This window comes from Triticum urartu, chromosome 5A, assembly GCF_056163025.1.
Source record: "Triticum urartu cultivar PI428250 chromosome 5A, HENAU_Tu73, whole genome shotgun sequence".
NCBI lineage: Eukaryota > Viridiplantae > Streptophyta > Magnoliopsida > Poales > Poaceae > Triticum > Triticum urartu.
The window spans coordinates 550,344,237-550,366,107 of record NC_141877.1 but is presented as its reverse complement, the minus strand read 5'-3'; the positions used below and the strand labels follow the sequence as shown (position 1 = coordinate 550,366,107).

Genomic DNA, 21,871 nt, shown 5'->3' with positions numbered 1-21,871 from the left:
TTCAAAACTTGATCGAAGAACCAGCGTTTATTGAAGAAGCTATAGAGTCGATTACAAAAAGTACTAGTTTGAAAGGCTCGTTGGAATTGATCCGCTACGAGATTTACATTATACGCTAGAGAAGCACCTGAAGTACTAAACAGAATAGGTATTAGTTTTGTAATGGTTGGGGCAGCAAACTCGGATTCGGCAAGAATCTCATTTTTTGGTAGTACGAAGGGGGAATTGGCCCAAAAATTGGATAGGGGTAAAGACGCAGCCGGGTGCCGACGGCTTATTCAAGTGCCCCCCGAACCGCGCGAAATGGTCGCCTATTACACGGCTCACAAACTCTGCCTGGGGTGGGGCTACCTATTATTCGTAGGCGGTACGTACGGCGCACGCAGGGCCTCGGTTTGCTGCGTGGACTGTCTATGCATTTCCTACAGAGTGTAATGGAACCCAGATCAGCTCCGCCGAGCCAAAAGAAAAGAACAGAACAGCCGGAGGCGAAGAGTAGAGTATAGCCAAGGGGCTTTCGTCGTCCGTAAAGGACCTAACGGAAGACCGTGCTCCGAAGTGTGCACTTCGAGTTTTGTTTTAAGAACACTTGGCCTTACCCCTTCATTTTGAGCCATGTCTAGGTAGAATCGGCAAGATTGAACCGAGGCCCTCCCGGGCACCGCCGGGGGACAACCAGACCAACCAGTAGGCTTTCTTTCCGAAGTTTCCTCCCGGGGCCCTTAAATCATTGAATTCATAGGCATAGGGGCGTCCCAGGCAGTGGTTCATTCAATGAGAAAGAAAGAAAGGAGGGCAGGATTCGTCGTGTCGGGCTAATTCATTCTGGGAAAAAAGGGGGAAGGGAGTCACCTGAGCTATGCGAAGGGAAGGAAGTTGTGGGCTGAGCCGGAGGTCACTTTTCCCGATCCATCCCGAAGGGTTTTTTCCCTCTCTCGCCCCATCATCGTACCCAGTCCTGCTATCGGCTCAGCCCTATCTATTCATCTCTTTTTTTTACATGGAGATTTTTTGGATCTCTCTTGTTCATAGATCTTGAAAGCGGATCAATAGAAATTTCTCAAAGGATCTATCTATAGAAAGATCTAGATCTCTGTCATCATCTATCTCTATATCTAGATATGGAAGAACCCTCGAAGCCTGTCCCCGACGACGATGCCCCCTGGGCGAAAGGAAAGGGGCCGCCATTCTCTTTCTTTCTTCAATCGTTCCGATCATTTCTCTCATTCCCTTTTGTTTGTTTTTTCGGGTTGGTTCGTTTCCTCCTCCTATCTAAGCAATTCTCTGTCTTCGTTCGTGATCATCTTAGGCGAAAGGATAGGTATAAATTTTGTGGAGGGGCAGCTGTGAAAGGGCGATTCCCCCTTTTCCATTGAAGTAGGGAAGGGGGTGATTGATCTTTTTTTGAATCAGGCCTTACTGACCAAGTGGTGGTATAAGCTTCATTGCGGATGAAAAGAAGTCCTTGTGAGCGGAGCTACAAAAGGAAGTTCAAGCTCAAGAAATCCTCTCAATAGGGATTGGGCAAGCAAGCTGTTTGTTTATTTGATCTTACCCGGTTGTGAGACGGGACGTGAAGTCAACCAAGTACATGTGTGTTCATAGTGTCCCCGGCACCTTCCTCCTAGCTGAGTATGGATGCTGAAGTTAGCTGGAGTGTGGAGCGAGTGCGTGGTAGATGGAACTCCTATTTACCGCATTTCTTCTTGCACTTCCAACTTGAAGAGGAAGAAGCATCTCTCTTTGCATCTTCAATAGATAGGAAAAAGGATCTTGACCTGAAGCCTTCGACCAAAGAAAGGGAGACTTGGTGAAGTCAGAGGTGGTTTTCCTTCCCTAGATTCATGGAAGGACTTTTTGAAGTTTGAGTGAGGAAGGAAAGTAAGGAAAGCGGGAAAGGTCCGATACAAAGGAAAGGGTTGCGAGGCTTAACGATTTAGAATATAGCTGTTGAGGTGGCACCTGTTCCCCCGGGGCAGGGGTATATGCCCGTAGCTTTCTTCTGTCACTTCTTTCAGATCAATGAAGTGGAAAAGTAATAGAGTAAGGGACCCTTGTTTACAAAGAAAGCTGTCACTCCAAGAACTCGAAGTCAAGCATCTTCGGGAATATCCAGATTAGTCTTCAACTAGAGAAAGGATAGGAATCTCCTTTGCTGAGTTTTCTTCTCCAGCGGATGTAGCGGTAAAAGATTCTATTCTTTCCGCGGTCTAGTTACGTCTTTCCTCTCCCTATCTAAAGAGCTCTATTAACATAGACCCTCTCCTGACTCTCTATCATTTTAAGAAAGCAGCAAATCCTTCTCTCTATTCTACTATCCGATCTCGTCTGTTGAAAATCGATCTGAAATATGGTCATATCTTCGTTATCCCAATAGTAAACCTTCTTACTTCTCTTCGCATCTCGAAAGACGCAAAAGATCTGTTATTAGCTTATTTATAAGCTGTCGAAGGTCCTTAAAAGCCTTGATTTTTGGCTTACGGCTTACTTGCCTTTTTCCTTAAAGCCTATATAGACAGACATAGACTGAGGGCATTCTGGGCATCCATGCTCCTGGCAATGGCAAGATCCGAGATGTCAGTTGCTTGTCTTCAAGCCTCAACCTTATTCTGACTCCTACTAGGGCAATCAGGTTTAAGTTAAGCCCGAACAGCTTAGTTTTCCACTTCTCTTCCGACACAAGCTTCTTTGCCAAGCCTTCCCCATCAACTGGAAATCCAGTAAGAAAGGCAAGGGGCGCAACGGCAAGGCAATCTCAAATCATAATGGGAGTTTTAGGTTTATTTAGATAGATTCGCCTTTGGGGTTGTTACAGAATCGGTTCTTCAAGAAGGAGCTCTTAGTACGGTGGATGCATCGAATGCAAGCTGTAAGGAAGAATAATTCTCTTAGCAGACAAGAATGAAATTCAATTAGTCCCACACTTCCCGCAGGAATCGAAGAGTATGCAAGCACATTCATTTAATGGGAAAGCTTTCCTTGGCTAGGACCCTATGAAGAAAGATGCCAATTCCCAAAAGCAGTAACAATAGCAATAGCAGTAGGAGTAGCATTAGGAATTAAGACCGTCAGGCCTCATTCATCAAAGTAGCAGTCCTTAGGGGCTGAAAAAGAGCCCAGATTCCCCGCAACAAGCTTGGAAAGGAAGAAGACACGAAGGGAGGAGTTCCGCTTAGCCTTTGCTCCTCTTTGATAGAAGTAGCTCTTTTGTTTGCCAGAATGACTTGTTAGCAAGAAAATGCCTTCTTAGGAAGTGAAGAAGAATACGCCTGCTTGAGAATGCCCTCTTGTTGTTCTCGAAAGATGGAGGGGGGCAGATTTCACTAAGGAAAGGAACTGAACTAATGGACGAGGAGGAAGAGAATATAGAAAAATTGCCGACATTCAAGCATACTATAGATGTTCCAGAACTGCTAAAGGGAAGTTCTAGTAGAAAGGACAACTAAGCGAAAGGCCTTCTTAGAAAGGCGGAGTGACAGGTAATTCCCTATTTCCTAACAGTGAAATCTAAGATCAGACAAGAAAGAAGCTAAAGGATAGGCAAAGAAGACGAGGGAGAAATCGTAGGTGAAAACGTTGGGTTACCAACTCGGGTGGGTTCTCACACCAAAGTTCCTTTGTTTCGGGCAAGCCCAATTACAAACAAAAGAGAAGGTCGGTCCCGTACTCAAACCAAATCAAAAGGGCGGTACTCACTCGGATGGAAGAATCCCAGGTCGGTCCCATACCCGAACAAAGGCTAGATCGAAGGTCCCGTTCCACGGGTTAGGTGCTTAGCTGAAGGTGGAAGGCGAAGCCAAGGAAAGAGCAAGGGTTGAAAGACAATATAGAAGAATTCCATCTCCCCTATTTGTTCCATTCTCAATGGTTGGTCAAGTTGAGATGAACTACGGGAATCTATATATGGACTTCAAGGTCAATCAACCCATGCAAGGAAACTCGACGGAATTTGTTTTTTTATGGATTCAAGCAAAGAATGAGAAGTATGGCTTGGCTAGGGAATCAGTAGTAGTGGCAGAGGTCGAGCTTTGAGATGAGAAGAGGGCTGAGTCGTCTAGCTTTTATTCCAAAATCACGTATCACCGATCAGCCTATTCGAGAGGAGCTGCTTGCCTTGCCCACTTCAATAAGGAAGACTCCATCCATCTAACCCATATCCATTGGAACCAGAAGCGAGTGGTAAAGTCACCCTTTGGCTAAAAAAACGATTTGTATGCGTGGCGCAACACACACCTCTGCAAAAGAAGAGAAAGAACGGAAAGAAGCAGGCCCACAAGACGACAAGTGGATTGAATATCCTTTGCTTTCGTCACCGGTGCTATTGAATCCGCATTTAGAAGAAAGAGCTCCGGGACTGAATTGCTTTGAGTGGGGCTTGCCCATTAATTAGATCACCTGAGTAAGCCAAGAAAGACGAAAGCGATGGATGTATGTGACAAAGAGAACTTATGAACATGAAAGCCAGCCTGTTCCCTAAATATTTTAGGAAGCGAAGAAGACAGAAAAAAGTTCGGTAATCTTCTCCCTTTGGTAGGAATTTACCCAAGGCACTGATATTATGAGTCTCTCGATTATACGTGAAATAGGGAGTTCAAGGTCTTATTCGTCTTTCTTGGCCTATGTGAATATGAGCCAATTCCGGAAAGTGAATAATTCACTATTGAAAGTGCAAGTTGACGTTCCTGATATGAAAGTGAAAGTGGAGTGAAATCTGGATATGAAGGTTCAAGTCCAGTTCCAATCTGGATATAAAAGTGCTGTTCAATCGTCGAAAGTGATCTCTCTTTTGTTGTTCTCTTTTAGTCCGCTTTTCTTTTTTCTTTCTTTGGAGTCGGGTTCTTAAGACAGGACTGGAAATCGGGTTTTCTGAATATCTCTCTCTTCCGGAGAAGTCAGTTTGTTCGAGATCGAAAGAGTGCCCTCGAGAGACTAGACTGATAGTAACAGTAGTGCGCCTTCAGTTGAGGAGAACTGTTCACAAGCAGTGGTTATGAGCTCTTTCTTGTGGAGGTTCAGAATAGGTAATTCCTTCACTTCAGTTGCACTAGTGGATTGAATAACCTTTTCTTTAGTTCTAACAAAGTGCATGTGTTGTTGGTTAATAAAAACACGAGTTTCGATAGGCTGGAGGAAAGATACTATAAGTAGGACAAAGAAAGACCCTATAAGAGACCGGAACTCAATACGATTCAACCAATCAAAATTGCTTTGCTAAAGATACCCGTTCCGCTGTTCCTTTACCGGCAACAACTATTGAATAACAACCTTCGCTTTGCTTTCGCATCGGATCTCGGCATTAGCAAATCTAAAAATAGAGTAGATCCCGGGTCGTACCTAATGGTTTCATTGATTTGAATGTATTGATCCGTTGTACCGTTGTAGGAATCCTCATCCGATGTACAAATCCCGTGGAGGAAGTGGGGAAACAAATCCAATTATTTGATTTTGATAGGAGCAGTGCCGGTATTGAGGGTTTCTCTATCTCTTCACTCATGAAGTTAATACAAGTGAGGATTGATTTCAGTTATTCATATAAGAAATAAGAGGAATAAATAATCTCGGGGAAGATAGGCTTTCTCGCTCTCGGCACATCTTCGCTAGGGATTCTTCTCTACCTTCTTGCGTTGAGATGCCATCAACTCTTTCCTGGGAATCAGGTCAATACAATACTCTTGGAAAAGCAAGCTATAGCAGATCCTTGAGTATAGAGAAAAAGGAATGGAGTTTCATTAGCTCTCTGCGCACATCCAGTATAATACCTTTGCGAGCCCCTACGGAAAGGGGTGCCGTGTTCTCTTTACAATGGGGGTGATCCTGGTTTCCAAAAGCTGCTGGTTGGTTGTATCTTTTTCTATTGGCAATCCCCAATCCGTTGCTTGTTCGTTACGAACAAAAGAAGCCGATACCAGTTCTGGTGTTTATCCAGCGGAGGCTCGTATCTCTTCCATGTGAGACCAGCGACCTCAGATCATCCCGGACTTATGTGCTGGAATAGCTTCGTTATGAGTTGAAGCAGCCTCAGCTACTATTCCTACTAAGGAGGAGTCGCCTTTTTCCCTCCCTTTTGCAATCCCATGTTGATGTAAGGAAGCTGCTTTAGAGTATTGGCAAAAAAACATTACATGCAGGTCCAGATCTCCTTGCGTTCGTTGGTGGTTGACTACCGGGAAAGGGCAGAATAGAAACAGTGAGGAAGCATACCACCCAAAGCAAGACGTGAAAACCTTCTTCGTATCCAAAAGCCCCTTTTAGTCTGTCTGGCCTTAGTATTTATGATACATAATCGCATCTTGTCCCCCTTTCTCGTATCTCCACGGAAGTAAGTACTGGTATGATCGGAACTAGTATTTAGATATATGTGACCCTCTAGCGGTTTGACTCCGTTGATGGTATACGGAACTTCCTTCCTGCGAAAGGTCGAGTTCGTAAATCAAGCTTGTAGAAAAAGCGAGTACCGGTATTTGATGGTGATGGTGAGGATGACTAACCTCGCTCTTGCAACCATGAATATTTTCTAGATACTACGGGCATATACCTTCTTCCGAAGGGTCCCCGTCCTATCTTTTTCGCCTTCCGCTCTGGAATCGACTATTGGTGGGTTGTAACGTGAACCTATGGATCTCAATGAACAGCTTCGATACCACAAAAGGATGGGCAAGAAAGACAGCAGGTGTTGAGCCAAAGCCCTAGTTCATACACAATCATAATGTTGGTCAACCATCCGAACCGGGATTCCTGTTATTCATACGAAGGAACAAGAAAAGAAGAAGTATGGGATAAATGGTTTTTGAGTTGGGCATGATGAAAGCGGGTACAATGGCATTACTTAGAAGCTATTATGTCCTGTCTTGGCTTTAGCAATAAGCTTGTGCGACTGATGACTCCCTCCATCCCTGGCATCGCCAAGACTAATGGATAAGGTTTTGTCGCATCTTAATCGAACCGCATGCGGAGCTCAGCTCCTAAGAAAATAATAAGAAATATCTAGTTTTGTTTCATAAGTGGCGAGCCAAGGAATAAGAATACCGCCCCCTGATCTGTATTTCAAAAGCGGATTCAGCGCTGCAAGAAATAGAATTATGCATAGATTGACTTGTAAAGAAAGACGAACCGAACAGTGCTAAGCAAAGAAAAAGTCTCTTATTTCTATGCTCGATTCAATCTCTACTCATCTGCTTTTAGTTCTACTTTCTGTATACGAAGTCCGAGCTTTTCGAGCTGCTTAGTTCTCGCTATGTCATTTCTTGGTTTTTAGTGCATTCACTCAATTCTCTGTGAAGTCCATGGACATGTTGTGGTTCATTGCAGAGAACAGCCATCACATGGATCAAGCTATAAGGAATCACCCGCGAGCGAGGGCAAGTCTTAATTACGGTAGGAATGGAATACACCAATCATAACTCTGGTCTGGTCCCTAGTTCCCTAAGTAGTTAGTGAAACTTCCAGCTGGACTGACTGGATTTAGAGCTTAATGCTCCTATCTTTGAACTAGAATCTTAGCGCTTATTTCATGAAGATAGCTACTTTAATTGATACAAGAATGCCTACTTTGGACCAATAGGATCTACTCCTACTTGAATGCCAATCCAATCTCTTTCCCAATAAGAATTCCTAATCCCTAAATCCAAGCAAGGCATGATTGTTAGTCAGGATAACCAGCTTACGTACCGCATTAAGAAGTACCGACTATGCTTTTTCCGCTTCTTGGTCAATAGGACCTACTTCTCTGGTAAAGTAACCTTCAAGACGGGTTTGGAAACTTAGGCATACAGCATAAAAAAGTTCAGAAACCTCCGTCTTTTGGTCCTATTTTATTCGATTCAATGTGGGAATGACTAAGACAAGTTAGGCGAAACAGATATGCATGCACCATAGAGGTTTATCCACCATAGGTTTGTACACAAGAATAGTAGTCACAGCGAGGGATACAAGCTTCTCATAGAGCCAAATTGAAATGGCAAGATAGAAATCTGCCGTTGGTGGAGATGGAAAGCTTTGTATATTCTACGCTCGCTTAGAGATGAATCATACTTGATCACTTGATTGACCCACTTGGTGCCATAGGGTTGCCTACTTTTGCGCTAAGGGATCTACCGCGGGCTGTGCCTAGCGGATCCCATACAAATCTATAACCTAGTCATTACTCAAAAGGTTTCTCGCTTGAATAGGCTGTAATAGATCCTTCGATAAGAAGAGGCCTAGCTGGCTTTATGGATCCTTCCTCGCAGAGATGAGAATGGAATCCAATAGAATCGAACATAGTCAAGTCAGCTCGAGGCAGAGGTATCCATCCTTAGGCCTGGACTCACGAGACCAGGTTGGGTGCGGAAAAGGTGATGAGAAGTGTTTGCATAGAATTTATGGGTGTTGGCTATTCCTTTCCTTGGCCATGGCCAGTAGAAAGAATGGAAACCTTGGCCAGTAGATGGAAAGGGTACGGGAATGGGGATAGGGAAAGTGTACCGTTTCTTGTTTTGGTATGGGTGCGTGCAACACTGATTATTGATCGAGGCTCGTAAAAGAAAGACTTGGGTTTGATAGATCTCCTAGACTAGAATCACTCCTTCCGGCATGCAAGACTTGAGTCGCCATCTCCATATCGGGGTCTGGGAAGCTCGTCTGTCTGTTTGGGGATTTCGATTTCCAATCTTAGGCTGTATGAAATAGAAGAATGAGAGAACTAGTTTCAAAGGATAGCGATAGCATTCCCGGAAAGTGAGCTTGACCCACGGATTCCAGAATGATGCAACAAGAAATGGTAGCTTTCTGTGTTCCTAGGTGGATGGGTAAAGGCATTCCTAAGATGAAGATGCGGATGAAGATGGGGCTGGGCTATTGGTAACACCATTCCAGGCTCTCCAATTCGAATAGATCAATGGCTTGGTCTAAGCTTCCCTTGGTTCTTCCGTTTCGAGAGGAGGGGTATCAGATTGTGCATAGGTTGGTGGGTCAGGCTCGGTGTGAATACCTTTTGTGAGTGACTCACCATTCCTGCTTGATCTGTCTCCTGCTCCAGCCCCTGCTCCTGCTAGAAGGGCTTACGACGAATAGATTGTTGGAATGGCTTTAAGTGAAAGGGAATCCGGCAGCTTATATAGCGCTAGTGAGAGGCCTCCTAGTCTATTTCGATGGACGTCTCCTAATCCTTCTTTTTCTATGGGTTCAGGAATGCCATGCCAATAACAGATAGAGCAGCTAATGGTCAAGCCAGAGGCAGCAGGTTTCATTCCAGACTCCACTCAGAATACCCGGCTCTTTTTCTAGACTCCACTAGGAAGACCTTGCTCTTTCACAGATACGGGGATCAGACATGGCTATCGCTTCGATAGCTTCTCCGGATGAAAAGACGCCGCCCAATGGATGGAGTTGGAGGGACACGGAATCCTGGATATCTTGCCTTGGTTCCGACTCTAAACCGTTCTAAACAGATTCTTTCTGCATACTGATGTTGGCAGTTATGCCTAGGTGATAGATGTATGTTGCTGGATTGGAAAGCTATACGATCCCTTTTATTCAATTATGACAGCTGAGAGGAATTTGGGATGGCCCCGCTAGAGTTTCCAAAATGAATCGAATTGAACCCTATTGTTTTTTCACTCTAAATTCCATAGTATCAATACAATAACCTTTGAGAAATTGTGAGAACGGGAAGATGCAATCATTTAGATGGTGAAAATAGCCGAGAGTTGAGCAACCCCTAAAAGCACTCACAATGAATGGTACCAGCGGATACCAACCAGATAGAAACATGCTGAGAAATCTCTGTTATAGCTGAAACTAATATACCAATCCTATCCGTGACCCTTTCCACATTCTTTTCTTAGTCACCTAACCTATGACTGCTTTTTCTTTTAAGCTTTAATAACCTTAACATTCGAATCTGCATCTGCTATTTCAGTTCTGTCTAAAGATACTATTCTTTGATCACTTGAAACATAGTAGAAAGCATCTAAAACAGATATTATTGTGGATTCCCTCTCCTTGTGGGCTGGACTCCTTTTTACATGGACAGACAGGAAAGTGGAATCTGAGGAATTAGCTGGAACAGACTCACCTTAGCTTTGAACGACTATATCCCCTCTTCTATCTACATATGGATATATATGGTCTTTAATAAAGGAAGATGATTTTAGCCGAGGACTAACACAGCTTCCATTTTGCAGCACATCTCTCAGTGGGAATAGCATCATCCATGACTTCAGGCACAGCTAGCTACGGGTAAGCACAAAAGGTAATGACGAGAGGGCCGTCCTATGTACCCTGAAAGAGAAACTATGTGATAGAAGCCCGCTTTCCCTCTCTTCTATCCCACCTAACCACTTCGGGTATCAGTGGCCTCGTGATCTCCATGAACAGAGATCACTACACAAAAACAACTATATGAAAAACTTGCTTGCTTCTTCGAATCTCGAAATAACAGAACATATAGAAAGTGTTTTTGTGATGAGACCATTCTCTTCGGGGAACCTATAGAAAGATTATCAGACGGCTTTCATGATATTATGCTTCCTTGCCCGTGTGGAACATGTGTGAGCATTATGTTTTTCCAACAAGTGATCCGACTGGAAGAAGTGTTATATGAGGACTTCGAGATCAAATAGAGAATCTGTCTCTCCATTCCTCGTGAGCCACTTATTTCTCCGAAATCAGATATCAGAGTGATTTTCCTCCTTTTTCCCAAATAGTCGACGGTCTTACACCATTGGGATACTTCGGATAAACTGGAGTACATATATGAGAGACCGGTGCTAAAACCTTTTCTCGAGATATCTTCCAGATTCTTAGGGTCCTTGCTCCGGATCTCGCCCCCCCCCCCCCCCCCCCCGGTGCGAAAGCAGTTGGTTCCGTAGTTTGAGAATTCTACTAATTCCAAGTATTCCATTATTATTATTAAATAAGAGAATATAAAAAGTAAAGAGGAGAAGACATAATCAGAAGAATTGTGAGAAATAAGTTAATTTATCTGAAGAAATAAATGCTTATGATGTCAGATTTCAGATCTGGACTTTAGACTTCAAAAGTCCCTCTGGCCCATTCTGTCAAGTCTTTATTTCTTCTTCTCTGGCATTACGTTTCAGATTTGGACTTCTGTACATTTGCTCCCCATTTTAGATCATTATTTGTTGTACTTTTTGTGCATTTTATATATGACATTCTTATATTGATGTAGCAGCATCTTAAGAAATTCTCTTTTATGTATGCGTCATGAAGTACCAGATATGACACATGACGATGAGAGCTTCCAACTTTTGACTATAATAGTGCAATCATCAACGCCTGTAGCTTTCCAACTTTTGACTATAATAGACTCCGGCTTCGGCCACAGTCGAGCATGTGCTGTTAACTGTTCCATTCAATCTTGCTTGTCAAATAGTTTATTATGTCAGATATCTTGAACTTGGCTGCCAAGCTGCCGGGTTTGTCTCAGGACATATTTTTATAGAAGAAGCCCACCCAGGTGAGGCACCAGACATTCGTTTCCGACGGGATTCGAACCCTAGGCGCGGGATACATCATTGTGTACCCTTGCCACTAGGCTCCAACCTAGTTATGAGAGAGAGCTACAGTATCATCTACTCCCTTTGTTCCTAAATATAAGTCTTTTTAGAGATTTCAATATGGACTACATATGGAGCAAAATGAGTGAATCTACACTCTAAAGTACGTCTATATACATCTGTATGTAGTTCATATTGAAATCTCTAAAAAAAACTTATATTTAGGAACGGATGGAGTATATGTAAAATGGGGAAGGGAAGTCAGAGAACGTGCACTGTTAAAAAAGTTACTATTGTTCACATTTTATTATAGGTAATCACTGTTCTTAAATCATGGTGTTAGGCTGCAAATTACAGGAATCTAGTGAAGGGAAGTAGCTTACCTGACTTCCCTTCCTATGTGATCTGAATCCGAATTTGTGACACGTTCTGCGGAAAAAGTTAAACTTGTTCACTATTTATATATAGAACAACAATGAATGCTATTCCTCTGTATTGTCTTTTGCACCCGTACCACTCGCTTCTTTCACAATGTTTTTCGTGAGACGAAAAATGTGTGCATACAGGAAAAGTATACTGTGCTTGAGAAAAAAACATAGAAACAACTGAAAAATGACGCTCTACAAACGGTTCCAAAGGGGTTCAGTTTAACAGTGGCATATTAAGGAGCCGCCTTGGTGCAGCCAAAATCAACCACTCGTCATCCGTAAACATTCCACGACGCCAACCTTGCGACCCCTGTAGATCTCACTTACTATTTGCTCGAGCATCCAAAATCAAGAATTGATGGAGTTTTTTCAATGGAAATGGGCAACCCGGCCCGGTTCCATTTCATAGAAATGAAACCAAACATCATTCAGTTATTTTCCTCACAAGCTCGTGGGGAATTAGGCTGTGGTGCGTACCCAGCGGAATCATTTCGACATCTCTATATAGCCCAAAATATTGAAGGAACTGCAACTGTCACCATAGGTTTCTGTTTTTTATTTGTCAAAACTTGTCAGCCAATTCCCAAAATAGGAAAATAAATTTCAAAGTTTCCTGTTTCTCGCCACTTGAGTCAGTACTCATAATGAATTTCGAGATGTGTACCAACAACACGTACCATTGTCATTTTATGAACAGAGAGGATCAAGCTATATAGTTTATATGCAGCTACGCTACTTTGTTGGAAGATGGCCGTCGTCGCCACCGCCCCACCGAGCTTACCTCAAGTCTACATCCATCCAAAAACAATGTGTTCAGAGCATCTAAAGCGTCTTCCTTATTGGCATGTGCCGTCAATAATGTTAGAAAGCCGATGCCTTGTGGGCGCTTGGTCTTTTTGTAGTAGATCACCTCGGCGCTAGACACATTGCCGTGGTTGCTAAAGAAGAGTTTTAGTTGTGAGTTCTCCATAATGAGAGGCAAATTACGGACGAGCACCCTAAAACTAGGCTGGTAATGTCTCTCGGTGTGAGCAACATGTGTTGGCCTAGTAACTAGACCAGCCGCTGCTTCAGCTCTTGAGTCTTCAACGCCCTCTCATTGAGTTTCCTGATGTAGGAAAATGAATATAAAATGAATACGAATTAATCAATTTGAGATGCTTATGAAGAGTATCGAGGTTAAAGTTAAAACTCTTGATATACGCAAATAAAAAGTTAAACTCTTGATGTGGCGATAATTTTAACTGGTACTCCCTCCGTTCCGAATTACTTGTCTTGGATTTGTCTAGATATGGATGTATCTAGACTCATTTTAGTGCTAGATACCACCGTATCTAGACAAATCTAAGACAAGTAATTCGGAACGGAGGGAGTATCTGGATGTGTCTAGGGCACATCTAGATGTGCTCTAGTTATTGCACATCTAAGTGAATGAATCAAGCATAAAGAGGAAAAGAAAAAAGAAAAGAAAATATCCACACGAATCTCAACATAAGATCAATGACATAGGACTTAGATGTGCAATACTTATTGCACATCTAGATGTGCTTTAGCAAAACTGTATTATTTATCAAACATACCTGAATTGGAGCAATAGCAGGTTGGGGTACTAGCCAGGTGCACCTCCCCTCGTCCGATCCTTGAGGCAGCCGCTCGATCAACTCAAGATTGTTTTGACGACCGTAGTATGATCTTGTCATCGACGAGGTTGTACCTGAACACGCCGACCTCTTCACGTTCACGTGGCAAGTCCATATTTTCACGGTAGACGAAGTAGACACACCCGCCGTCCCTACCGCCCAGCTGCGAGGCATCCATGGCGAAGCTGTTGGGCCACCCGAGGAACAGCACGCGGTCGGTCAGGCTATGGCCATCTTTCCTCACCCACCGTGTCTTCTTCTCCAGTGACGATGTTGTCTCCTCCCCTAGCGCGTGCACAAGCACTGAGAGCACAGGTCTGAGGCCACTCATAGGAGTGTAACTACGCAACTGGACCTGGACAACCACCCACAAAAGCTCGCCGCAAGACTCGAGGACATGGCTGTACTGGCGCGAGGAGGGCTCTTCCTCCGACGGCAGACATGGTGGCGGACTTGGTACCAACACGTCGTCACCATCATCACCATCAGGCGTGAGTACGTGCCACAGGCTAGCATCAGCGGTCACCATGATCTTGCCACCGTGGTACGTGGCGCAGAACTCACGGTACCAAATCGAAGGTGCTTCAAGGGTCCTCTCGACGGCCGTCCACTCGGCATCACCGGGACGCAGGAGAGCCGCCCTGAACCATCCACGTTCATTGTAGCTGTGGAGGAAAGTGGTGCCGTCGTCGTAGATGACGCCGCAGGGGTTGAACCCCTCCCCCCACGGGAAGGTGGGCAGGTGGGCGACGGCTCCGGTGAGAGGATCGTGGAGGCTAGGGCGGAGGTGTTCGTCGACGGCCAGATACCACACGCCGGCGCCGTCCGTGCTGCACACCCAGTTTCGCCGGGGCACGGGCGACGGGGGCACCACGCGGTAGCTGGCCTTGGAGAAGACGCACCTGAACTTCAGGTGGTCGGGTTCTTCGTCCGGCGGCGCGAGGAGCCATGGCAGGAATTGCGTCCTGGTTGCCCTCGCCCGGGATGGCGGGTCGCGCGAGCCGCGCCATTGCTTGCAGACGGCGTGGAAGCTGACGAAGTCGGCCGCGGCGCGCACGCGGCCGGATACCTCGCGGAGCACGTCCGCTGGGAGGTCCGACCATCGCCTCCCGTCCATGTCGCCGCGGCTTCCAGATGCCATCTTGAGAGAGAGATCGACGAGAGATGTCATATGATGGCGTCTTGTTTTTGTTTGTTTGAGTCCGTGATGAGCGTAACTATGGGCCGCTGAATGCCATTAGAACTGATGCTTCAAACATGCAGCCCACCCACTTTGAGCCCAACCAAAGGACCAGCGCACCACCCACTTTGTTTTTTTTGTCTAAAAAAAACCCACTTTGTTTTTTATGAAGTACCTACACGCACAGAAACATATGACAATGACCCCGCAAAAAATACGTGTGAATTACATATGTACATTTCAAATGATTTAATTTTAATGATTTCAAGATGACAAACCATGCCTGCCACGTGATAAACTGCCAAAACGTTTTACATTTAAAGACAAAGGATGTACATTTTAGAAGGTTTCATTTGGATCAAGCAAAGCAAAGCAAGGAAGCAGCCGCCGCCTCCTCCTTCAAGAAAAGCTAGGGTCCGTGCCTCTCGCCGGCTCCGCTGCAGGTTCGCCTCGTCTCCGGTGACCCTAGGGCCATGGGGGCGCGGTGGATTCTGACAAGGGCCGGCGAGAGGGCTCCGTTGTTAGTCATTCATTTGAAATTTGTTACGGTTTATGTCCTACTCAGGAAGGCGAGACGGCGGCGGCTCCCTGAAGATGGAATAAAGGTCTCCCCACCTAGTCCCTGTTCTGGTGGTGCGTCTAGCATCGTTGGTGGGCCTGTGGAGGCGTGTCTTTGGCGGATCTATCCTCGGTGGATTTGCTCGGATCTGGTTGTGGTTTGCCTATATTTGTGTGTTTTCAGGTTGGATTCTTTCGATCTACGTTATTCTTCATCGGCGACGGTTGCTGTTCTGGTGCGCTGGTCCTATGGGGCCTTAGCACGATGACTTCCCGACTATTTACTACAACAAGTTGTGCCCAACTCCGGCAAGGGAGGGGTGACGACGGCGGCGCGCCTTCGGCTCGCTTCAGTGCTTGTAGTCGTCGCTAGATGGTCTACGGACCTGGATGTAATTTTTATTATTTATGTTGTTCGTTGTACTACCACGATTGAAGATGAATAGATTAAAAGTTTTCTCGAAAAAAAGAAGGATGTACATTTTAAACACAATGTACTTTTCATGGGAAAAATATATCAATTTAAACACATACTAATAGATGTCCCATATCCTTTGGAAAATGATTCTCTCTAACTTGTTCATTGTTTATATAGATCAACAATGAATGATATGCTTCTGTATTGTCTTCTGCACCAGCCACTCGCTTCTTTCACAAAAAAAATTTGTGAGACTGAAAAATGTGTGCATGCACGACAACTATACTGTGCTCGTGAAAAATACATAGAAACAACTAAAAAATGACGCTTTACCAACGGTTCCAAAAGGGTTCAGTTTAAGAGTGCCATGTTAAGGAGCCGCCTTGGTGCAGCCAAAATCAACTTGCGATCCCCTGTAGATCTCACTTACTATTCGCTCGAGCATCCAAAATCAAGAATTAATCCAGTTTTTTCAATGGAAATGGGCACCCGCCCAGTTCCATTTCATAGAAACGAATCCAAACATCATTCAGTTATTTCACTCACAAGCTCGTGGGGAAGTAGGCTGCGGGAAACCAGAACACAACCTTACGATACAAGTCTGATGATATAAAAAGCAACTTAGCCTAGATGGCTAGATATGACAAAGAAACTAAAGCATCAGAATGAAGAGGACGACGTGTTCATGCACCAGGCGCGATCTTGACGACATGCTCATCTTAAATCAACTTTAGGGAGAACACATGAGCCCCCCTCGCTAGCCCAGCAATGGTATCCTACCAACTCTCGAATCTATGTGAAGGAATTATTGGATCTCTCATCATTGAAGCAGGAATCCAGTGACAAATCAGATGGATCAATGCGAAAGAACTATTGATTCTCTTATCACTGAAGAAGGAATTATTTCAACATCTCTATATAGCCCAAAATATTGAAGAAATCGCAAGTATCACCATGGGTTTCTATTTTTTTTGTCAAAACTTCTCAGCCAATTCCCAAGTACATTGTTATAGGCTCCACACCAGTAGCAACAGAGCATGTAAAGAACAGTTGCTACTCTGCATGAACTTGCCTATCCTCGTGTACTTAATCAGCGTTATGTTGCTTTACTTGTTCAATCTCCTCTTCTCTATTTAAGCACGATGAGATAAATTGAATACAAGAAAGGTCGTGTTGTGGTAACTCTGGTCTTGTATCACAAACTACTCATCGACCAAGCTAACCTTTCAAATGCATGTATGTATTGATGGTTTGTGTCCATAATGGTAGTATTTATTTATTTTTACGGTACCCTGGTACTCCATAGATAGAGATGGGAGTACCAACAAAATCTCACCGTTGATTTGAGAGGGCACTTTAGACTTTTTTGTTTCCTTGATTTAGGTATAATGTTGAGATATTCTTGTGATCTAATTTCCTAATTCGATCAGCTAAAAAAAACACTCATCCGATCAAGCGCACGCCCGCCGCCTCTAATCGTGCACAATGACGGTTGCCGGCTTGCCGCATCCTCCTGGAAGAGCCGTCCCCAGGCCCTATCACGCACATGCATGAAAATTTGCAACTTAGCCGCCGGCGACTTGGCCCTCGGCTGGATCTGCGCGCTGCATGCACCTCTGTTCCTAGCGTTGTCAAGCAATCAATTCATGTCCCAATTCCAACAATCACATAATTACTAATAGTTACATTGCGTTTTATCTCTTTTGAGATCTGATCTATTGATTTTGTTTTTGGGATGTGATGAAGAAATCCTTCTCTATGCATCCCGTGAATCATGGCTCGGTCGTCAGCTTAATCGCCGGTTGCATGTTGATTTTATCCCTTTATTAGTGGAGAATTAACGATCTAGTCCTAGATTACCAAATTACCCTCGAAGTGGTGGTACTCCCCAACTTTTAACCGTAGTACTCAAGGCATCTACACTGGAGTGCCAAACAATCCTATCCATCAAATCAGAACAAATGGAGGGCTTATATTTGTTTGAGGGTACCATAAAACAACTTGCAAAAAAATGGTAGTATTTATTTCAAATAATACAGCATTTGTACATGGGGACAAGCTTCGATGCTTTAGTAGAAGCCTACAACTTTTACAACCTGAATGTGGAAAGGACTAAGCAGTGCATGCAAGAAATTGTTTGCTGGTGATTACGAACTGATTTTGCATTGTGTGAATGGCCACCAGGGGAAGCCAATTGTTGAGAACACTAGGTCTTGCCGGTGTGAGCAGCACAACCATTCACTAATCACTATCTTCAACATTCGGGCAGATAATAGACTGGCCTTCCCTTCCCACAAGCATATCGATGTTTACATTTGAAAACTCACACACACCGCTTCAAGGAATCATCAATCAGATCAAGATTGACGCAATGCATTGGGCAGAAGCAAGTCTAGGTCGTTTCGTATTATTTTAGTTTCATTCTATCTGAGGCTTTTGTAGACAGTTGTGGTGGTCAGGGTTTTGAGTCTTTTTGTTTGCTGAAGTTTAGGTTGTCCTTTTGGTAACTCTACACTGGTCGTGTATTTCTCCTTCTTTCTTTAATATAATACATGCGGTTCTCCTGCATGGTTCGAAAAAAATATACCGATGTTTACAACCATGATTTGGTAAAGCAGCTTCGGCAGAACAGCCCCATGCATGATTTTTTTTTTTGAACTTAGCCCCATGCATGATTTGGTATAGCAGCTTCGGCATAATGTGAACCTTGCTAAAGTACACAACATTACAGGTAGTTTTTTGGATCAATGGAAAATGTACATTTTTTTTAGAAGAAAGCCCTAAGGAATTTGGGCCAGTCGACGCGCTATTGTCCGATTTGTTCCGTTACAACCGTGAGATCCGGTTCCTCTCTCCTTCCTTCCTTCTGTCAACACACGCGGCCTAAGAATGAGTTAGTCCCCCGTGTTCGCTGGCCGCCGCGTTCGTCCCCTCGCGGATATGCTCCCCGGCGCCCCCGAGCCACAAGTGCCTGCCGTTTTGCAGCTCGTGCTCGCCGGCCACCCTTGCCAATCGTGCTCGTCCCTCAGCCGTCACATGCTTCTGACATTGAAGACTGCAGCTCATCCGCCGGCCGGGTCCAGCTCATGGCCACAGTGGTTGCAGCATCCCCCTACGATGGTGCCTTCGCTCGTCGCCGTCGTCTGCTCGAACCACCATGCTCCTCTATAAAATAAAATCTCAGCCAAAACAAAAACTCCGTTGGTTTACCGGTAGCAGCAAAAATGCATGCCGGTTCCAGCAAAAGGATCCTTGATTCTAGCAAAAGCAAGTCGCCGCCGCCATTCACAACAAAAACTCTCATGTGCCCACGCAGCAAAAATCTTCCATGTGCCATGATTATTTTTGCGGTTCCAGCAAAAACAAACTCGACGCCGTCTAACTGCAGCACCAGCAAAAAGTGGTTGCAGCTTTTCTGCCGCCTGATTCCAGCAAAAGAAGATCAGGGTTGCAACACCAGAGCCCGTCTTCTTCGCGGCCGGCAGGTGATGGTTGCAGCAAGCATGGCCTTTCATTCTAGCATGTCCAGATTCTGGTTGCAGCACCGGAGCCCTCCCTGCCTCTATCGCCGGTAGCTGCTCCCACCCCGGCGGTGCCTACGTTTTCCCCTGATGAAGCACCGCCGATTAGCGCGGCTCCGAAGCTCGCTGGAGACGTGATCGTCCCCAGCAGCACCGCCACGGCAGCTTGCATCACAGGTGATGCCTCCCCCTCCTCACGACGGCGGCCAGTGTGGAAAAAGGAAAGAAGAGAAAGGAAGGGAAGGAAATGGAGTGGATCTCGGAGTGTGACTAGGAAGAGATAAGGGAGAGGAGGTTGGCGGTCCGTGGGAATGCCGATGCGTCCGAGGAGACACCTATGGTCCATAGCCCAGTGCGCGGGAGCGAGCGCGACCGACTGAGCGCTCGGCCGGTCCATCGGCGCGAAACGTTTACCTTGCGGAACTGTGTGAAGTCCGCCTGTACCTGGGCCTATATACTAGTTCGGATGAACATCTCGAAGCGAGGCAACCACAAAGATATCAAGCGTACATGTACTTCAGCTCATAGTAGGACTTTTGATACTTAATACTACTTTCTCCGTTTCGAATTATTTGTCTTGGATTTGTCTAGATACGGATGTATCTAGACTCATTTTAGTGTTAGATATCTCTGTATCTAAACAAATCTAAGACAAGTAATTCGGAACGGAGGGAGTACTATATACTCCGTCTGTAAAGAATACATTTACAGAGGGAGTATATAAGATTATACCTTTTTATTATAGGAGTATCTTTTTTATTCGTTTCGTCCCTTCTTGGCTATCCATCAGTCATCGTTGAACTGTACTCTGTACCCGGGTCTGCATAGAAGGTGATCTAAGAGGTCCTCGCCACAAAAATAGGGAGTATGTATTTTTTACGGGTCCTGGTCATGTGTTTATGTGCATGTACGTAATAATAATTCACAAAAAACAACAAAACCGGCATGAGAAAAAGAAACTCTAGCTGTTGGTCTTTTTTTTTGTGAGACAGAGCTCTCGCTGTTTCTGCAGGTGAAACTCGCTGCCGCTTGGTTGGGCTCAAACTGGGTGGGCTGCACGTTTGAAGGCTCAACGGCCCATAGTTACGCCCATCACCGACTCAAACAAGACGCCATCATATCTCTCGTCGATTTCTCTGTCAAGAAGTCAAGATGGCATCTGGAAGCCGCGGCGACATGGACAGGAGGCGATGATCGGACCTACCGGCGGACGTGCTCCGAGAGATATCCGGCCGCATGCGCGACGCCGCCGGCTTCGTCAGCTTCCACGCTGTCTGCAAGCAATGGCGCGGCTCGCGCGACCTGCTGTCCCGGCGGGCGAGGACAACCAGGACCCAATTCCTGCCATGGCTCCTCGCGACGCCGGAGCAAGAACCCGGCCACTTGAAGTTCAGGTGCGTCTTCTCCAAGGCCAGCTACTGCGTGGTGTCCCCGTCGCCCGTGCCCCGGGGAAACTGGGTGTGCAGCACGGACGGCGCCGGCGTATGGTATCTGGCCGTCGATGAACACTTCCACCCTAGCCTCCACGATCCTCTCACCGGAGCTGTCGCCCACCTGCCCACCTTCCCATGGGAGGAGGAGTTTGACCCCTGCAGCGTCATCTACCAGGACGGCACCACTTTCCTGTACAGCATCGGCTATCTGATTGTCGGTGGTAATTATAGTGAATGGTTCAGGGCGGCTCTCCTGCGTCCCGGTGATGCCGAGTGGACGGCCGTCCAGAGGACCATTCAAGCACCCGATCATGGTGAGTTCTGCGCCATGTACCATAGTGGCAAGATCATGGTGGCCGTTGAAGCTGGCCAGTGGCACATAGTCACGCCTGATGGTGGTGACGACGTGTTGGTGCCAAGGCCGCCACATTTGCGGTGGGGGAAAGGGCCCTACTCGCGCCAGTACAGCCATGTCCTCGAGTCTCGTGGCGAGCTTTTGTGGGTGGTTGTCGAGGTCCAATTCTGTAGGTACACTTGTACGACTGGCATCAGACCTGGGCTCTCAGTGGTTGTGCATGCGCTAGGGGAGGTGACAACGTCACCGGAGAAGACACGATGGGTGAGGAAACATGGTCATAGCCTGACCGACCGCGTGCTGTTCCTCGGGTGGCCCAACAGCTTCGCCATGGATGCCTCGCGGCTGGACGGTAGGGACGGCGGGTGTGTCTACTTCGTCTACTGTGGAAATAAGGCCTTGCCACGTGAAGAGGTTGGTGTATTCAGCTACAACCTCGTCCATGACAACATCAAGGATTGGTACTTCAGTCGTCAAAACAATCTTGAGAGTATCGAGCGGCTGCCTCAAGGATTGCACAATTGGAGGTGCACGTGGCTAGTACCCCAACCTGCTATTGCTCCAATTCTGGTACTCCCCCCATTCCTAAATATAAGTCTTTTAAGAGATTTTACTTAGAGACTATATTCAAATGTATATAAACCGAATATGTCTAAGCCTAACTGGTTGCGCGTGCAACTCGAATCGTCTCCGTCGCTACGTCATGTGGATCCGCGAGAGCGTGCCCCACCTGGTCCCACCCAACAACCTATATCCTTATTTTCTCAGCGTTATACGCGGCACGGCGGCAGGAATACAGTCACATCGTATCTCTCTCGTTCGGCCGTTCCCCACACCTCA

General features: G+C 45.7%; 2 pseudogenes; one reads left to right on the top strand and one right to left on the bottom strand.

Annotated features, from left to right (window-relative positions):
* Window positions 1-13,022: 13,022 nt before the first annotated feature.
* On the bottom strand, window positions 13,023-14,712 carry LOC147972772 (F-box protein SKIP23-like; annotated as a pseudogene).
* A 5,683-nt stretch (window positions 14,713-20,395) lies between these two features.
* LOC147972771 (uncharacterized) lies at window positions 20,396-21,620 on the top strand (annotated as a pseudogene).
* The last annotated feature ends 251 nt before the right edge of the window (window positions 21,621-21,871 follow it).